The sequence below is a fragment of the Nicotiana tomentosiformis genome, chromosome 6 (assembly GCF_000390325.3).
Source record: "Nicotiana tomentosiformis chromosome 6, ASM39032v3, whole genome shotgun sequence".
NCBI lineage: Eukaryota > Viridiplantae > Streptophyta > Magnoliopsida > Solanales > Solanaceae > Nicotiana > Nicotiana tomentosiformis.
In genome coordinates, this window is record NC_090817.1 from 68,108,944 (window position 1) to 68,129,437 (window position 20,494).

General features: G+C 40.0%; 1 pseudogene; it reads right to left on the reverse strand.

The window, feature by feature from the left end:
- LOC104119417 (probable arabinose 5-phosphate isomerase) overlaps window positions 1-20,099 on the reverse strand; it is a 46,372-nt pseudogene extending 26,273 nt beyond the window's left edge.
- Window positions 20,100-20,494: the final 395 nt, after the last annotated feature.

The window sequence follows — 20,494 nt, forward strand, 5'->3', positions numbered from 1 at the left end:
GAAATGCAAAGGCTTAAACTACGAAAGCAATGAATCCTCATGATACGAATGAAAGAAGTTGAAGTTTCCTAATAGTTCTGTAGACTCTCGAAGATAGGTACAGACATCTCTGTATCAGTCCTCAAGACTCTACTAAACTTTCTTGTGACTCGTAGAACCTATGAACCTAGAGCTCTGATACCAACTTTGTCACGACCCAAAATCCCACATTAGGCGTCGTGATGGCACCTAGTCTCTAAGACTAGGTAAATCGGTTACTTACAACAGTTAAGCCAGTTAAACGTGATATTTTTAAAAAAAGAGTTTAATATATATACATATATGGAGGTGATATAACGCCACGCAGCAATAATCACAATAATCCTCCCAAGACTAGGTAGTACAAAGTCACGAACTCTAAATGAATACATAAAGATATCTCAAAAACTAAATACAATAGTGTTCGAATAACGAATTAACAGTACAATTGAAAGAACAATGACTCCAAGGGAGTGCAACAACCAAGTAACTCTACCTTGAATCCTCGCGATCAAGAAGCGAACTCTGTCTAAGTCTGTGATCTCCAATACCTAGATCTGCACAAAAATATGCAATTTTGTAGTATAAGCACACCTCAGTCGGTACCCAATAAGTATCAAGACTAACCTTGGTGGAGTAGTGATGATGTACAAAAGACACCTACTAGTCATAATAACCTGTGCAATATATAAGTATGAAGCTAATAATGGGAGCAAGAATCAATAAATGGCAACAAGGAATAAGCATGTGATAAAAACAATAAAGTAATCAGAACACTATTAAAGTACTAGTAAAACCAAATAAGGTAAACAAGTGACAACCGAATAATGAAGTTGTTCTAGCATAATTTTACAACAGAATTACTCCGAGATACCTCATCTCAAAATCACAAGTCATGAGTCCCGAATCAAAAATCATATGCTCATGGCACCTCATGCCCAAATTATCAATCACTACCGCATGGACAACTCACATGCCAATATCTCAATCCGCCTAGCATAATCACAGACTCACTATCACAATCCGCCCAGCGTGGTCACAGGCTCAATATCACAATGAAAGCCAATAATACAAGGATACATGTGCATGATTAATTAATCTCAAGTTTCATACTTCTGAATTGGTGTAAGTGGCATGCTACTATATATGCTTGTGCGAGTGTACTATTACGGTCCAAGTCAACAAGTAATATCAAAGATATCGAGTAGCTTATTGGAAATAAAACAACAAGACACGTAAGGTGCCTGACATACACAAGGAAAATACTCCATCACACGAATATCATCAACATTATGCCCGCTCGACCGTCAAATATCATCCCTGACATAGCCACTCTTGTCTCTCCGTATTGGCAATATCATAATATCCATCCTTGTCGCTCCGCCCAGAAAATACATCATAATGGCCACCCGTATCACTCCGCATAATAGCCACCCTTATCGCTCCACCCAGACAATAACCAAAATAACCACCCGTATCATGCCACCAGACAATAAATCACAATAGCCAACCATATCACTCTACATGATAAAAAACAGTGAGATGCCACCCTTATGCTCCGCACTGCAACAATCAATCCACACATAAATCCACATGTTCTAACATCACAACAATACGACATATCAATTCCTACCATAAGTGCACATATGCCACAACCTTCCCAAAATAACAATACCGATGTTACCACAACACATATGCTACAGCTCAACCACGATGTGAACAGGAATCTCAAAACAACATAATGCAATGGAAAATAACTCGACAATGAAGGATACTCCATAAATAACACTTCAACCTAAATAGGTAAATAAATCTCAATAACTCCAACTTCAATTACTTTCTTATGAATGAACTTAACAATGAAAGGCATGACATATACTAACAACTTCAATTGAATGCATATAAGAGTAACTCAACAACGATAGATAGAACATGTACTAACAATTGTGGTTAAAGCATAATAAACTTGACAATGAAAGATATAGCACGTAATAGTAACTTCAATTAAGACACATAAGAGCAAACTCAAAAATGGAAGCTAGAGCATGAAATAACGTCTACAATCTAAGCATATAAGAATGAGCTCAACAACGAAAGATGTAACAAGTAATAACAACTTCTAATTAAATGCATAAAGTAACCTAATAGTCTAAACCGGTAAAGTTTTCCACGTATAAGTAGGGTACACACTCGTCACCTTATGTACATGTCTTCCATATAATTCAAACAATAAAACTAACCCAAATCCTAAAGGGTAGTTTCCTCACACAAAGTTAGACAAGATACTTACCTCAAAGAAACAAAATCAATAATCTAAAAGGTCCTCTCCATGTGAAACAACCTCCTGGACTGTTCGAATCTAGCCAAAATAACTTAATATCATAAATAAAAGCAATAGGAAATAATTACGGATAATAAAGCTTCGATCTTTAATGAAAACCAAAAAGTTAACCCAAAATGTTAATCCCGGGCCCGCACCTCAGAACTCGACAAAACATATAAAATTCGAACACTCATTCTAATACGAGTCCAACCATACTAAAATCATCCAATTCTGACGTCAAATCGGCCTTCAAATCATCATTTTATATTTTAGAAAGTTTTTACAAAAATTCCAAATTTTCTCCAATTCAAATCACTAATTAAATGAAAAAAGCAAAGATGGAATCATGAAATGTAACCAAATTCTAATCAAGAATACTCACTCCAATCCAAATCATGAAAACCCTTCAAATATCACCCAAATCCGAGCTCTATAACTCAAATATGATAAAATAACCAAACCCTCGAACTATATACATGCTGCCAGTGAAATCGACTTTTGTGATCAATTATCGCATCTGCGATGGATGCTTCTGTGGTAAATGTCTTGCATAAGTGAGAACCCAACAACTGGCGCCCCACCGCATCTGCGGTTCATAGAGACCTTCTGCGCCCATTAGGTGCGGTTTCGCTTCTGCGATTGGACGACCACATATGCGGTCCCTACCTTCTCCTACCAAAGTCCGCACTTGCATTCCCTTGGCCGCTTCTGTGGCACCGCATCTGCGGTCCATTATCCGCAGGTGCGAAGGCATCAACACACAAATTTTTCATCAATACAACAAGGTTCCAAAATGATTTGCAACTCATCCGAAAAACACCCTGTGCCCCCGAGACCCCGTCCAATCATACTAACCAGTCCCAAAACATAACGTGGACCTACTCGAGACCTCAAATCATACCAAACAATATCGAAACTATGAATCACACCCCAATTTAAGCCAAATGAAAGTAATGAACTTTCAACTTCTACAACTCGCGCCGAATCATATCAAATCAACTCGGAATGACCACAAATTTTGCATGTAAGTCCCAAATGACACAATGGAGCTATACCAACTTCCGGAATTACAATCCGAACCCGATATCAATAAAGTCAACTCCCAGTCAAACCTCTCAACTCTCAATATCAACTAAGTCCAAAATCACCATACGAAACTATTGAAATCATCAAAACACCATTTCAGAGTCATCTACACAAAAAGCAAACTCCGGTCAATTCTTACCACTTAAGCTTCTAAAACAAGAATCAATCCTCCACATAAATCCCCAATTGCCCGAAAAGTGAAACCGACCATACATGCAAGTCATAATACATAATATGAAGCTTCTCAAACCTTAAACCACTAAACGAAATGCTAATGATCAGAATGACCGATCGGATCGTTACACATATTTACCCCTAAGGAAATATAATATATGCCACCATGCATTTGCTCAAACTGCAAAACTCTTTCCAACCAATCACATTGGGAAGAGTCCTACTAAAACAAATTCCAGGCAAATAACAACAAAAAGATTAATCACATTTCAACAACGGAAAATACATGCATTGCTTGGAAATTTTTCCAGCCAATAAGCAAGAATCCGGAAATGGAGAATTATAACAGGAAATAAATAAGAAAACTGCACACATTTCACGCACAACAAAAATGCATCGATAAGAAAATCTTATTTTCCCTTTCTGAGCATCAGATGCCACTCACATAAGTGATTCTCTTATGTGGGCAGTGTTTAGTGCTGACATATTAATGCAACAAATATTAAACATATGCATAAGCTAGAAATGACATGTTACACATCTCTCCTACAGTAAACTTGAAGATTCTTGCCCCACTAGCTTTCAATGTCTGACGTAAATCACCATCAGCGAATATGCCCAGTAGATGAAACCCGTCATCAATAACAAGCAGGGACCCACAGCTTTTCCAATCATCCCTACCAGTTGATCCATAATAAGATCTTGTTCCTTGCATATTAGAAGGTTTTCTTTCATTTTCATCACATCTCTCACCTGAAAAGCAACCTGTTAGCAAACCAATCTTTTATCTTCAATGAAACTCTGCAGAATAACGATAAGCTCAGGTATCTGGAACCATTCAACTTTAGCAACATAAAGTTCTCAATTCACTCAATGGCTTGCAGTTGTTGTGAGTCAAGACTCCTTTTGACTTATCAAGATGCAGATATTTGGTCATGCAATGACCCGATTGGTCGTTTTGTGTATTTGAGCCCCATTTTTCCTTTTTATACTTCATACATGTGCATTTGTGGTTTTATGACTTGCGAGGTTAGTTAGGTTCGTTCCGCAAAGGTTTTGGGTTGATTTGGACCCTTTAATTCTTGGTTGAGAAGCCTAAGTTGAAAATGTTGATCGAAGTTTGACTTTTGTAAAAACGACCATGAAACGGTATTTTGATGGCACTGACACGTTCGTATCATAATTTTGGACTGGGGCATATGCTTGAAATCGAATTCAGGGGTCCCTAGGTTAATTTGTCTTGTTTTGCCGAAAATTGGCAATTTGAGGTTTAAAAGTTTTTCCAAGTTTGACTGTAGGTTGACATTTGACTATCAGGATCGAAATTTCGTTTTGGGACTTAGAATAGGTCTATTTTGCTATTTGTAACTTGTCTGCAAAATTTCGTGTTATTTGGAGTTGGTTCGATAGGATTCAGACACTTGGTTGCAATTCTAAAGGTTCTTGAGTTTTCTTTTGAAATTCATGAGTTTGGATGTCCGATTCGTAGTTCTAGATGTTATTTTCTTATTTTGATCATGAGAGCGAGTTCGTATGATATTTTTAGACTTATAAGGATATTTAGTTTGGAGCCCCTGAGGCTCAGGTGAGTTTCGGATGTATTTTAGAAAGGTTTGGACCCAATTACAGGTTGCTGGTGTGCTGGTGTCTCATGTGTCACAATTGCGAACACCAACATCACAATTGCGATCATAGCAGAGGGTCTCTGGTGTCGCAGGACCAGATTAGGGTAGGCTCGCATTTGCGACTTCCTCTTAGGCTGTCAGGAAGCGCAATTGCGAGGCTTTCTTCACAATTACAAGGGTTCGCAATTGCAAACCCAGTGTCGCAAATGCGACATCTGCAACTGAACAAAAGGCTAGAAAGTCTGGATTTTATCTCATTTTCTCTCATTTTAGAACCCTAGACTCGGTAGGAGGTGATTTGGGGAGGGAATTTTCACCTACAATCATTTGGTACATGATTCTAATAAGTTTTCAACTATATTTCATGATTATATATGATATTTAACATCAGATTTATGAGAATCAAAGAGGAATTTTGGAAATTTTTGTCTAAGTTTTGGAAAATAAAAATTTTGGATTTGAGAGTCGAATTGGACTCGGATTTGAAAATAAAACACATACATAGACTCGTGGGGTTATGGGTAGTCAAGATCTACCCTTGAACTCGGGTTTTGACGGGGCGTACCCGGGGTTGACTTTTGGGAAATTGCGTGATGATCATAACTTTATATAACGTAATTGGTTTCTCTTGCATTGTTTGATGTTATTAAGTCATTTTTGGTTAGATTTGAGCCGTGTAGAGATGAATTTTTGTGAAAAAGCTATTTTTGAGTGTTGATTTTGGCCTAGTTGAGGTAAGTATCTTGCCTAACTTTGTGGGGGGGGAGGGGGAGAACTACCCCTTAGGATTTGGGTTGATCATGTTATTTGAATTATGTGGAAGACGTGTACACGAGGCGACGAGTGTGTACACATGCTTATATAAGGTATTTGACCGGTTTAGGTTCTTAGGCTTCTTCCATGCATTTAATTGAAATTGTCGTAACATGTTGTATCTTCCATTATTAAATTTACTCTCACAAGCTCTATTTGACGTTGTTAGCACATGTTCTATCTTTTATTGTCAAGTTTGTTCTTATATGCTTTAGTTGAAGTTGTTACCTCTCTTATTATCTTGATTACCTCTTTTATTGTTGAATTATTCTTATTTGAAGTTGTTATTACATGATGTCTTTTCGCGTTGTGTATTCTTATGCACTTAGACATAGTTTCTATTTAATACTATCTTATTCATCATTTAGCTTATGATATACGCTTGAATTAAAAGTTGTCATTTCATGGAAATACCTTCATTTTGAGTTATTAAAGTTGAAGTTGTGAAAGCTATTAACACATTGAGGTCGAAGTTATTGATTATTAAGATATCTTTCCTTGTTGAGTATTTCTCATTCATTTTGTTATTATTGAGATTCTTGTTCATATTGTGGTTGAGTTGTTGGCTATATATTGTGGTAACATTGGTATTATTGATTTTGACAATTGTTATGGCATATGGACACGTGTGGTGCGAGTTGATTATTGTGTTGTGATACGCATGCAGTGGTGTCACGACCCAATTTCACATATAGATCATGATGGAGCCCAACATCACTGCTAGGCAAGCCAACTAGTGAATTAAACATATATTTCCTCTTTTAATAAATTTTCGAGTAATTAAACTTTCCTTACTTGCAAGATGTAAGAAGAATAAGAAGTATAAATTAATAAAAACCAAAGTAATAATTTCAAACCACAATTCTACTAGCGTGTGTGCCAAGACCTGGTGTCACAAGTGTATGAGCATCTAGTAGATTATACGAAACTCAACAACTGTCTGAACATGAAATAGACTGAATACAAATACAAAGGAGAGGCTCTAGGAGCTGCAGAACAGCTCAGAAAGCAGCTCACCACTAAGCCTCGGGATATCTCGGATGCGCGCCGGTAGGACCGCCTGATGCACCTGTCTCAGATCCTGCACAAAAAGTGCAGCAAGTGTAGCATGAGTAGGTAAACAACGTGTAACTAGTAAGTATAAAGTCTAATCTCGAAGAAGTAGTGACGAGAGGTCGATTTCGACACTTACTATGGGTCAATAATATTAAGATAGGAATATTTAAATAAACACGATTTATGGGAATAATAACAAATTTCCTTAACAAGCAGGATAAAAAATAATTCTTTCACAATTTAAAATTTTTCAATAATTCATTTATCTTCACAAACTGCAATAATAATGTCAAGACACCGTGTAATTGTTATTATTATAAATAACAATTTATGTCGAGGTCGTACGACACGATCCGGAATAATATGTACACTGTCGAGGGTCGAGCGGCACGAACCATAAATGCATCTATCTACTGTCGAAGCGTTCGGCCCGCTACACAAGAAGAGAAGGATATTTTATAAGCATTCCACATAAATATTACTTAGGTTTTATACAAAAATAATACAAACTTCATTAACGATCTTCCACAATTTCTCCAACAAATACTAATATAATTTAGGCATTTTTAAATTAACAAGTATGATGCAAGATTTCCAAATAATTCATGAATTGGGTCCTAAAACTACTCGGACAATAGCATAATAGTAGCTACGCACGGACTCTCGTCATCTCGTACGTACGTAGCCCCCTCAATTAGAAATAAATATTTATTTAAATCACCTATGGGGTAAATTCTCTATTATAAGGTTAGACCAGAGACTTACCTCGCCTCAAAGCTAACTTCACGGTCACGATTTCACGTTAAGGCCTCAATTTGGTACCGAAAAATTCGAAACTAGCCAAATGTTATATAATTTAATCAATACATACTCAATATTTCATAATTTATCTATTAGAGTAATTACACAACCCAATTTGGTAAAATTTTTAAAATTCACCCCGGGCCCACGTACCCGGATTCCGGAAATATTCGGAGGAAATCGTCACCCATAACCGCAAGAACTCAAATATACAATTTTCATCCCATTCCAAAACCATTTTCTTGGTTAAAATCTCATTTTTATCAAAACCTAGGTTTTTCATCTAAACCCTTGATTTTCACAATTTATATATAATAATTTACTCATAATCTATGTATTTAACTCACAGTAGGTAAAATTAAATTATCTCCCAGTTGATAGGTGAACACCCTCTCAAGAAGCTCCATAATCGCCCAAGAATGGAGAAAATGGGCTAAAAATGGTTGAACCCCGTTTTTAAGACATTCTGTCCGGCACAGTAAAATCCTTCTTTGCGAATGCTGTAATTGCCTCGTGTTCGCGAAGGTAAAATTCCCCAGGCCCTAAAAATGCCCTTCGTGAACGTGACAGAAGTCTCGCGAATGCGAAGGCTTACTTGGCCTACCCTTCGCGAACGCAAAGGGTAAATTATGCTGACCCCTCCCATACCCCGTCCTTCTATGCGAACGCAAGACGGCCTTCGCGTACGCGTAGGCCTGGGATCCCTAAGCTTCGCGAACGCGACCCCCTTCCCCCGAACATGAAGGGTAACTTCCCAGCTCCCCAAATCCTTCATCGCGAATGCGTGAGTCCTTCCGCGTTCGCGAAGAAGGAAACCAGAACTGAAAAATTTGGTTTTTCCAACATTGCTCTGGGCTATCCAAAACTCACCCGAGCTACTCGGGACCCCATCCAAATGCACCAAGAAGTCTATAAATATAATACGGACCTGTCCGAACTCTCGAAATGCGTAAATCGACAACGAAACTAAGAATCGCACCCCAAAACCGAATTGAATCAAAATGTGAACTTCAAGTTCCCAAATTGCTCCGAATGCGCCGAATCATACTTGGACTACTCGGAATGAATCCAAATTTTGCTTGCAACTCTTAAATCACCATACAGAACTATTCCCAGGCTTGAAATTTCAAACGGACCTCGATTACTCCAAAACCTAATCCAAACCATATTTGAAGAACTTTAAACCTTCAAATAGCCAATTTTCACTATTAAGCACCGAAACGCTCCCGGATCGCCCAAAACCCGATCCGAACATACGCCCAAGTCCAGAATCATCATACGAAACTATTGGAACCATCAAATCCCGATTCCGATGTCGTTTACTCAAAACGTTGATCGAAGTCAAACTTACCCTTTTAAAGCCAAACTAAGGAACCAAGTGTTCCGATTTTAACCTGAACCCTTCCAATCCCTGAACTAACCATCCCCGCAAGTCATAAAATAGTAAAAGCACATACGGGGAGTCTTATTTAGGGTAATGGAGTTCTAGAAGGCAAAACGGCCGGTTGGGTCATTACATTCTCCACCTCTTAAACAAATATTCGTCCTCGAAAGGGTTTAGAATGATACCTGGACTGCTGAATAAGTGTGGATATCTGCTCCGCATATCCTCCTTGGCCTCCCAAGACTCTTACTCGACTGGTCGGCCTCGCCACTGAACTTTTACCGCAGAAATCCTCTTGGACCTCAATTGGCGAACCTGCCTATCAACAATGGCAACTAGCTCATCCTTATAACCCAAGCTCTCATCTAGCTTAACCGTGCTGAAGTCTAACACATGCGACAGGTCAGCACGATACTTCCAGAGCATAGATACATGGAAAATCGGATGAACTCCTGATAGACTGGGAGGCAAAGCAAGCTCATAAGCAACCTCCACAACTCGTCTCAATACCTCAAATGGGCCTATAAACCTTGGGCTCAACTTGCCATTCTTCCCGAACCTCATGATTCCCTTCATCGGCGAAACCTTCAGGAGAACTTTCTCACCCACCATGAATGATAAATCACGCGCTTTCTGATCCGTGTAACTCTATGTCTGGACTGTGCTGTATGAAGTTGCTCCTGAATCAACTTTACCTTGTCCAATGCATCCTACACCAAATCAGTACCATATAACTTAGCCTCGCCAGGCTCAAACCATCCGATGGACGAACAGTATCGCCGACCATATAAAGCCTCAAATGGAGCCATCTCGATGCTGGATTGGTAACGGCTATTGTAAGAAAACTCGGCCAAAGGCAAGAAACGATCCCACTAACCTCCGAAGTCAATCACACATGCTCCCTCCAAGATCTGAACTGTCCGCTCTGACTGCCCGTTGGTCTGCGGGTGGAAAGTTGTGCTGAGCTCTACACGGGTCCCCAATTCATTCTGTACCGCTCTCCAGAAATGTGAAGTAAACTGAGGGCCTCTATCTGATATGATGGAAATTGGCACATCATGCAACCGAAATATCTCCTGAATATAAATTTGGGCCAACCTCTCTAAAGTATACGTAGTCACAACCGGAATGAAGTGTGCCGACTTGATCAACCTATCGACAATGACCCAAACTGCATCGAACTTCCGCAAGGTCCGCAGCAACCCAACTACGAAGTCAATAGTAATGCGCTCTCATTTCCACTTTGGTATAGTCATCTGTTGAAGTAGGCCACCTGGCCTCTAGTGCTCATACTTAACTTGCTGGCAATTTAGGCACCTAGCTACATACTCAACTATGTCTTTCTTCATCCGCCGCCATCAATAATGCTGCCTCAGGTCACGATACATCTTAGTAGCACCTGGATGAATAGAATACCGAGAACTGTGTGCTTCTTCTAGGATCTTTTCCCTCAGCCCATCCACATTAGGAACACATAGACGACCCTGGAGTCGCAGAACACTATCTTCGTCGATAGTAACCTCCTTGGCACCACCCCGCAGTACCGTCTCTCGGAGAACCAACAAGTGTGGATCATCAAACTGTCAAGCCTTGATCCGCTCAAATAGTGAAGACTGAGCAACAACACATGCAAGAACTCAATTGGGTTCTAAAATATCCAGACTTACAAGTCCGTTAGCCAAGGATTAAATGTCCAAAGCTAATGGCCTCTCCTCTACTGAAATGAAGGCCAAACTACCCATAGTCTCCGCCTTTCTGCTCAAGGCGTCTGCAACTACGTTTGCTTTATCCGGATGATAATGGATAGTAATATCATAATCTTTTAGTAACTCAAGCCACTTGCGTTGCCTCAAATTTAGATCATTTTGCTTGAACAAATGTTATAAGCTGCGATGATCGGTGTAAACATCACAGGACACTCCATAAAGATAATGCCTCCAAATTTCTAGAGCGTGAACAATCACAGCCAACTCCAAATCATGCACCAGATAATTCTTCTCATGGGGCTTCAGTTGACGTGAATCATATGCAATAACTCGCCCCTCCTGCATCATTACACAACCTAGGCCAACGCGTGAAGCGTCGCAATACATTATATACATCCTTGAACTAGAAGGCAACACTGACACCGGTGCTGAAGTCAATACTCTCTTGAGATTTTAAAAGCTCACCTCAGAATCATCAGACTATCGGAATGGAGCACCCTGCTGGGTCAATTTGGTCAAAGGTGCTGCAATAGATGAAAACCCTTCACAAACCGACGATAATAACTTGCTAACCCCAGGAAACTCCTGGTTTCAGTCGCCGAAGTGGGACGATGCCAATTTTGAACTGTCTCGATCTTTCTGGGATCAACTTTAATACCATCGCCCGATACAATATGTCCAAAGAATGCTACAGAGTCTAGCCAAAATTCACACTTGCAGAACTTAGCATATAGCTTTTGTTCCAACAAGGTCTGAAGCACCACTCTCAAATGTTGCTCGTGCTCCTCCATACCACGCGAATAGATCAAAATATCATCAATGAAGACGATGACAAACGAGTCGATATACGACCTGAACACCCAGTTCATCAGATCCATAAACGTCGTCGGGTTGTTAGTCATACTGAAGGACATTGCCAGAAACTCATAATGGCCATATCTAGTCCGGAAAGCAATCTTCGAAATATCTGAATCTCGAATCTTCAACTGATGGTACGATGATCTCAAGTCGATCTTAGAGAACACTCTGGCACCTTATAACTGGTCAAACAAATCATCAATACGCGGCAACAGGTACTTGTTCTTAATAGTGACTTTGTTCAATTGGAGATAATCAATACACATCCGCATAGTCCCATCCTTATTCTACACAAATAGTAGCGGTGCGCCTCAAGGCGACACACTCGGCCTGACGAACCCCTTTGCTAATAACTCCTCAAGTTGTTCCTTCAACTCCTTCAACTCTTTCGGAGCCATTCGGTACAGTGGGATAGATATAGGTTGGGTACCTGGGGTAGAATCAATACAGAAATCAATATCATGATCTGATGGCATGCCTGGAAGATCTGAAGGAAACACATCGGAGAACTCTCAGACTACGAGCACTAAATCAATTGCTGGATTCTCTGTAGCAGTGTGCCGAACATAGGCCAAATAAGCCAAACAACCCTGCTCGACCATGTGTCGAGCCTTCAGAAAGGAAATAACCCAACTAGATGCACTAACAGACGAACCCTTCCATTCCAATCTAGGCAACTCCGGCATCGCCAAGGTAACAGTCCTGGCATGGCAATCTAGGATGGCATGATATGGAGATAACTAGTCCATGCCCATGATGATCTCAAAGTCGTTCATATAAAGAAGCATAAGATCTGCTCTAGTTTCGTAACCACAGAATGTAATAATGCAGGTCCAGTAGATCCGATCTACAACAACAGAATCGCCCACAGGAGTGGACACATAAATATGATTACCCAAGGACTCACGAGAAACATCCAGAAAATGAGCAAACAGAGATGACACATATAAATACGTAGACCCTAGATCAAATAATACTGAAGCATCTCAACCGCAGATAGAAATAATACATGTGATCATGCCATCTAAGGCCACTGCATCTGGTCTGGCCAGAAACGCATAGAACCTAGCTAGAGCGCCACATAACTGGCCTCCACCTGACTGTCCTCCACCTCTAGGACGGCCTCTACCCACCTTCCCTCCACCTTTGGGTGGCCATACGGCTAGTGGAACAACTGGTGCTGTAATCATAGACTGCTGACCTTGTTGCACTGCCTTGCCCCAAAGCCTGGGGAAGAATCTCCGCACATGACTAAAATCCCTGCACTCGAAACAATTCCTCAGTATGGTGGATTGCTGACCTAAAATCTGTCCCTGATGACCTGAATACCCACTGGAGGAGCCCTGAATAGCTGGTGAGCGGTAAGAACTCTCTGGTATAGCACTGAAATAAGGTCGCATTTGGAGCATTCCGAGGAGGTGGATGTGCTAGACATGGGGGCCTGCTGGACTGACCCCTCACGAACTGACCTTTGCCCCTAGCCGGGGCACTACTGAACTCTCCCGAATATCAAAACCGCTTGTCCCACTCCACCTGCTCTCAGCTCCACTGACGGACAACCTCGATCCTCCGAGCAATCTCCATAACTAGCCCGTAAAAAGTTCCCATCTCCACCTCTCGAGCCATTTTGGCCTGAATACTAGAGTGCAATCCGGCGACAAACCTCTGCACTCTCTCTTCAATGGTAGGTAGTATCATAAGTGCATGGCGAGACAACTCAGAGAATCTACCTCATAGTTAGTCACTGACATCTGACCCTGTTGGAGCTGCTCGAACTGGAACCGCAACTCTTCCCTCTGAGAGGGTCGAATGTATTTGTCAAAGAAGAGGTGTGTGAACTGTTCCCAAGTCATGTGAGGGGAACCTGCTGGTATGCTGAGAAGATGTGACTGCCACCACTTACGGTCCCTGCCCTCCAACTGAAAAGTGGTGAAGTCTACCCTGTGAGACTCTAGTATCCTCATGTTATGCAGTTTGTCCCTGGACTGATCAATAAAGTCCTGGGGGTCCTCATGTCGCTCACCTCCGAAAGGAGAAGGATGAAGCCTGGTCCATCTGTCCAATAGCTTGTGCGAAACACCTACCACGGCTGGTATGGGCTCCGGTATAGCTGTTGTAACTGGTTGTGCTCCGCCCACGAGTAGTGCACAACAGTTGCATGCCCATGAGCCTCCCCCCTTCCGTCTGATATGTGGTTGGGTCTACCGAAAATAAATCGGCCTGAGTCATAGTATCCATAAACCGCAGCATATGGCCCATAACCTCCTGAAATTACGGAGCAGTTGTGAAATCCACCGGAGCTGGCCCTGCAGCATGCACCTCGCCCTTTTTCTTAATAATATGATACTCTACTGGATCCACTGGTGGCATAGCAGGAGCAACTCTGGTATATCCTCGTCCCCTACCACGGGCTGGAGCCCTCCGCCGACCTCTGCCTCAGTCTCTAGCAACAGGGGGAGCAGTTCTTCCCTAGTCTGGAACCTCCGTAGAGCGTGTCATCACTATCTGTGAGGGAATAAGGGAAAGATAGTTAGTATTACATCAACTGCACGATAGGAGATGGAGAAAGGTAGTTTCCTAACACCCTATAGCCTCTCGAAGATAAGTACAAACATCTCTGTACCGATCCGCAAGACTCTATTAGGCATGCTCATAACTTGTGAGACCTACGTGAATCTAGTACTCGGATACCATGTTGTCACAATCCAATTTCACCAATAGATCGTGATGGCGCCCAACATCACCGCAAGGTAAGCCAACTAGTGAATTAAACATATATTTCCTCTTTTAATAAATTTTCGAGTAATTAAACTTTCCTTACTTGCAAGATTTAAGAAAAATAAAAAGTCTAATAAATAAAAACCAAAGTAATAATTTCAAACCACAATTCTACAAGCGTGTGTGACAAGACCTGGTGTCACAAGTGTATGAGCATTTAGTAGATTATACAAAACTCAACAAATATTTGAACATGAAATAGACAGAATACAAATACAAAGGAGAGGCTCTAGGAGCTGCAGAACGGCTCAGAAAGCAGCTCACCACTAAGCATCGGGATATCTGAGATGCGCGCCGGTGGGACCGCCTGATGCACCTGTCTCAGATCCTGCACAAAAAGTGTAGCAAGTGTAGCATGAGTACGTAAACAACGTGTACCGAGTAAGTATAAAGTCTAATCTCGAAGAAGTAGTGACAAGAGGTCGACTTCGACACTTACTATGGGTTAATAATATTAAGATAGGAATATTTAAATAAACACGGTTTATGGGAATAATAACAAATTTCTTTAAAAAGCAGGAAAAAAAATAATTCTTTCACAATTTAAAATTTTCCAATAAGTCATTTATCTTCACAAGCTACAATAATAATGTCAAGACATCGTGTAATTCTTATTATTATTAAGCACGATTTATGTTGAGGTCATACGGCTCGATCCGGAATAATATGTATACTCCCGAGGGTCGAGCGGCATGAACCATAAATGCATCTATCTACTGCCGAGGTGATCGGCCCGCTCCACAAGAAGAGAAGGATATACAAAGTTCATTAACGATCTTCCACAATTTCTCCAATAAATACTAATATAATTTAGGTATTTTTAAATTAACAAGTATGATGCAATATTTCCAAATAATTCATGAATGGGGTCCTAAAACTATCCTGACAATAGCATAATAGTAGCTACGCACGGACTCTCGTCACCTCGTACGTACGTAGCCCCCTCAATTGGAAGTAAATATTTATTTAAATCACCTATGGTGTAATTTTCCTCTTACAAGGTTAGACAAGAGACTTATCTCACCTCAAAGCTAACTTCCCGGTCACGGTTTCGCGTTAAGGCCTCAATTTGGTGCCGAAAAATCCGAAACTAGCCAAATGTTATATAATTTAATCAATGCATACTCAATATTTCATAATTTATCTATTAGAGTAATTAACCAACCCAATTTGGTAAAATTCCTAAAATTCACCCCGTGCCCACGTACCCGGATTCTGAAAATGTTCGGAAGAACTCAAATATATAATTTTCATCCCATTCCATAACCATTTTCGTGGTTAGAATCTCATTTTTATCAAAGCCTAGGTTTTTCATCTAAACCCTTGATTTTCACAATTTACATGTTATAATCTACCTATAATCTATGTATTAAACTCACAATAGGTAGAATTAACTTACCTCCAAGTTGTTAGGTGAACACCCCTCTCAAGAAACTCTAAAATCGCCCAAGAATGGAGAAAAAAGGGCTAAAAAATAACTGAGCCCCGTTTTTAAGACATTCTGTCTGGCACAATAAAATCCTTCTTCGCGAACGTGGTACGTGCCTCGCGAACGTGAAGGCTTACTTGGCCTACCCTTCGTGAACGCGAAGGGTAAAATATGTTGACCCCTCCCATGCCACGTCCTTCTATGAGAACGCAAGAAGGCCTTCGCGAAGGCGTAGGCCTGGGATCCCCAAGCGTCGCGAACGCGACCCCCTTCCCGTGAATGCGAAGGGTAACTGCCCAGCTCCCCAAATCCTTCATCGTGAACGCATGAGTCCTTCCGCGTGCGCGAAGAAGGAAGCCAGAACTAGAAAATCTGGTTTTTCCAACATTGCTCCGGGCGGTCCGAAACTCACCCGAGCCACTCGGGACCCCGTCCAAATTCACCAACAAGTCTGTAAACATAATACGGACCTGCTCAAATTCTCGAAATGAGTAAATCAACAACGAAACTAAGAATCACACCCCAAAATCGAATTGAATTAAAATATGAACTTCGAGTTTCCAAATTGCTCCGAACGCGCCGAATCATACTTAGATTACTCGGAATGACACCAAATTTTGCGTGCAAGTCTTAAATCACCATAAGAAACTATTCTCAGGCTTGGAATTCCAAACTAACCTCGATTACTCCAAAACCTACTCCAAACCAAATTTGAAGAACTTTAAACCTTAAAATAGCTAACTTTCACTATTAAGCGCCGAAACGCTCCCGGTTCGTCCAAAACCTGATCCGAATATACGCCCAAGTCCAGAATTATCATACGAACCTAATGGAACTGTCAAATATCGATTCCTAGGTCGTTTACTCAAAATATTGACCAAAATAAAACTTAGCCTTTTAAAACCAAACTAAGAAACCAAGTATTCTGATTTCAATCTGAACCCTTCCAATCCGAACTAACTATCCCCGCAAGTCATAAAATAGTAAAAGTATATACGGGGAGTCTTATTTAGGGGAACGGGGTTCTAGAAGGCAAAACGACAGGTTGGGTCGTTACAGGTGGTATAAGGATAGGGTTGATAGGCATGAGGTGAGATAAGGCGGGATTTATACTCGTGGTGCTAGTAAAGGAATTACTTAAAGCCACTCGGTGAGATAAGGAGGCTAAAATGCATGTAGCTATTTTGAAAAAATATTTTCAAAATAAATGCAAGGCTCATGCATTGATATAAGGAAGATTATGATTGTGACTTGTGAAATGAGATTATGAGGTGTGGTACCTCGGTTGTGATTCTTGTTGTACATTATATGTTAAAAAGGCTTGTTTATTTGGAACAATCATTATCTTTTCTTTATTGTTTTTACTTATATTTTACGGTACTTGATCACTTGTTGTTCTTATCATGTGTTCACTCTTTGTTGCCTTTATTGCCTTAAATTTCGTCGTTAGCCTACATTATTGTACTACTTTGTTGTCATTTATTTTCTCGCTTTCCATTATTAGACTATGTGATACTCTGTTCAGTTTTCTTGTCCTAGTAGGTGTCTTAGCCTGGCCTCATCACTACTCTATCGAGGTTACACTTGATACTTACTGGGTACCGTTATGGTATACTCATGCTACGTTCTACACATTTTTGTGCAGATCCAGGTACATCTGCTCGTGTCGAACGTTAGTGATTGATCAGTTATATTCGGAGACTTCAAGGTACACCTGCTCGACGTTCGCAAGCCTCAAAGTCACCTTCTGATTTAGTTGTATTACTGTTTATTTCCCGTTCAAAACAGTATTGTACTTTGAGATTATTAGTGCACTCTCTGTAGAACTACGACTCGGTTCCACCAGGTTTTGGGAGTTATTTGACAGTTGTGCCGTTTGAGTTTATTTATGATAGTTTAACAACTTAACTTGATATCTAAGTTGTTATTTCTGCTAGTCCTCAATGTATGTTATGTTCACCTAATCTTAGAGATTAGGTGCCATTACGACATCCTAAGATGGGAAACTGGGGTCGTGACATGTCCAATTCTTAGCACGCTGCTGAAGATTAAAAATCAGCTAGTCCAAGTGATATTACCTTGCATGTCCAATCATCTCAAGGGAAAACAAGTGAATTTAAGCATCATTTCAAGGATTGACGGGATATTATCCGTACCCAAGCGGAACAACCGCATAAGATGCTGGAATTTGAAGCCCCAACATTTAACTTGTGTTATCTGATATGCTTGGCAAACGGGCGGGTCGGGTCGGATATTCGCGGATCGAAAACGGGTAATTCAAAAAATGGATAAATTACCTGACCCGACCCGTATTTGAGACGGGTAAAAACGGGTTATCCGACGGATAATATGAATATCCATATTATCCATGGCTTTTTGAATATGATCACTTATGGGGGAATTCCTAATCTCCCAAACTTGAGGAAACCCCAATTTGAGGCTTTACAAATGTAAAAGTTAAACATATTAGTTATCCATTTGGTTAACCATTTTCTAAGTGGATAATATGCATGGTTCTTATCCATACTCAACCCATTTTTAAAAAATTTATTATCCAACCTATTTTTTAATGAATAATATGGGTGGATAACTGTTTTCTTTTTACTCATTTTGTCACCTCTACTTACCATCAACTAATTGCAATGGAGCATAACTATCTAGGGTTGCATTAGCATGTAATGAAAGAAGCATTAAGACTCGAAATCTTTGAAACAACCAATACTGTACATAGTAGAATGACATTTACTACTAGAACTCCTCAATCCCAAGCTAGTTGTGATTAGCAATATGAATGTCTATATCCATTTTGTGCTACTTGGTTTGATTTCATTCCAATACCCTCAATCTGTCGTACCATTTAAGGGTTCTCTAAAGCTAGACGTACAAAGTCATATTAAAGAAACCAAAGCTTTCATTACTAAGATTCCAAACATTGTTTTTCAATAGGAAGTGGCAGAGGGAAGCTGGAACAAGATAGAACCTTGTCCATGTTCATACATTCCAGCATTTTTATGCAAGGTGAACATGCAACAAATTTTAAGATAAGGACAAAATGCCATCAATAGAATCAGACTCAAGCATTAACTAATCTAAATTTATTTTAGAATTTTAAAAACACCACGTACGTCTTTTCACATTTTCACAAAAAAGAGAGATAATTATCTTAATTAATCACCTTAAAGATGAAGCTTTTCCCGATCCTCCCAGCACGGTGATTCACGACAAACCTTTCTCTGCTAGAATTCCTGGTCCCCATCTGAATAGCAGTAGATGTCACGGGTTCCAAATCAAAAGGACACCACATTTCTCTCTCCTGAGGCAAATGCACATTCATATCACACAACCCCATCAATTACACAAGTCACACAAATCAAATACACCCCTTTAGCCTTAGCACAAGGCACAAGCCTTAACAATTCTTCTGTATTCTCGCTCTTGCTGAACATAACGTCCAAACATAATTAGAACCTAAGATTCCTGTATCTCCATGAAGTGCGTGCATCCGCAACGGATAAAAACCACCCAAGATATTTATTCCAAGAGAAATGAAGGTTTGTGAGATTTTCTTAGACTGATTTTCCAAACAATTGTGCCTTTGGAATTGAGGAGAGTCTAGGTGAAGGTTAGATTTTGAGAGAGATCCAAATTTTGGAAGAAGTGATTGATCGACGTAATTTTGTTGAGATTTGAAGAGGTTAAGAAGATGGGTTGAGTCTATTGAGGATTCTTTAGAGCAATGGTCCAACGATAATGATGATGGTGGAAGAGACCCCATTTTTGAGTTTTTTATTTTTTTCTCTGTGTTATCTTCATGTATATTGGGAGTTTTTTCTGATAAATTAAAGAAGTTTGGGTTGTTAATTCTGTTAAGTATAAACGCAGGGGGGAGAGAGGCTGGATTGTGAACTTCCATCATTCAACACGAATATCTTACCTGGAAAATAACTCCATTATTCTTTTGGTCAAAGAGTTTACATATTACGATAAATGTTGTGCCATGTAACAAACCCAACGACAACATACCTATGAAAGACTAGTTTCGGAACTCATAGTTAGGTTAGACAGGTTTTAAGTTTACGAGTTATTATAATAAATATAAAATTAATTGACGATAATAATTGATATCAATATTATTAATATTTAGTAGATTTTTTATTACATATATTTTATTTGGCTACTAGATTCGCCCTTGAACCTATATCTTCCCTTTAAATCTGCCCCTGGTTGGAAAACTTGATTATGGGAAGTGTAAGCTAAAATTTGCAGGTCTAGTACATGGCACCAAACGGTAAGTAACTCTAGTACACGACACTAAATTGTATGTAAGCTAAGGAGCTATGGAAGAAACCATGAAACCAGAGGCGGATCCAGAATTTGAAGGTTTCGGGTGCCATATTGCTTTGGACTTTGACTTGATCTCTTTTGAGTTTCGGTTCGGATTAT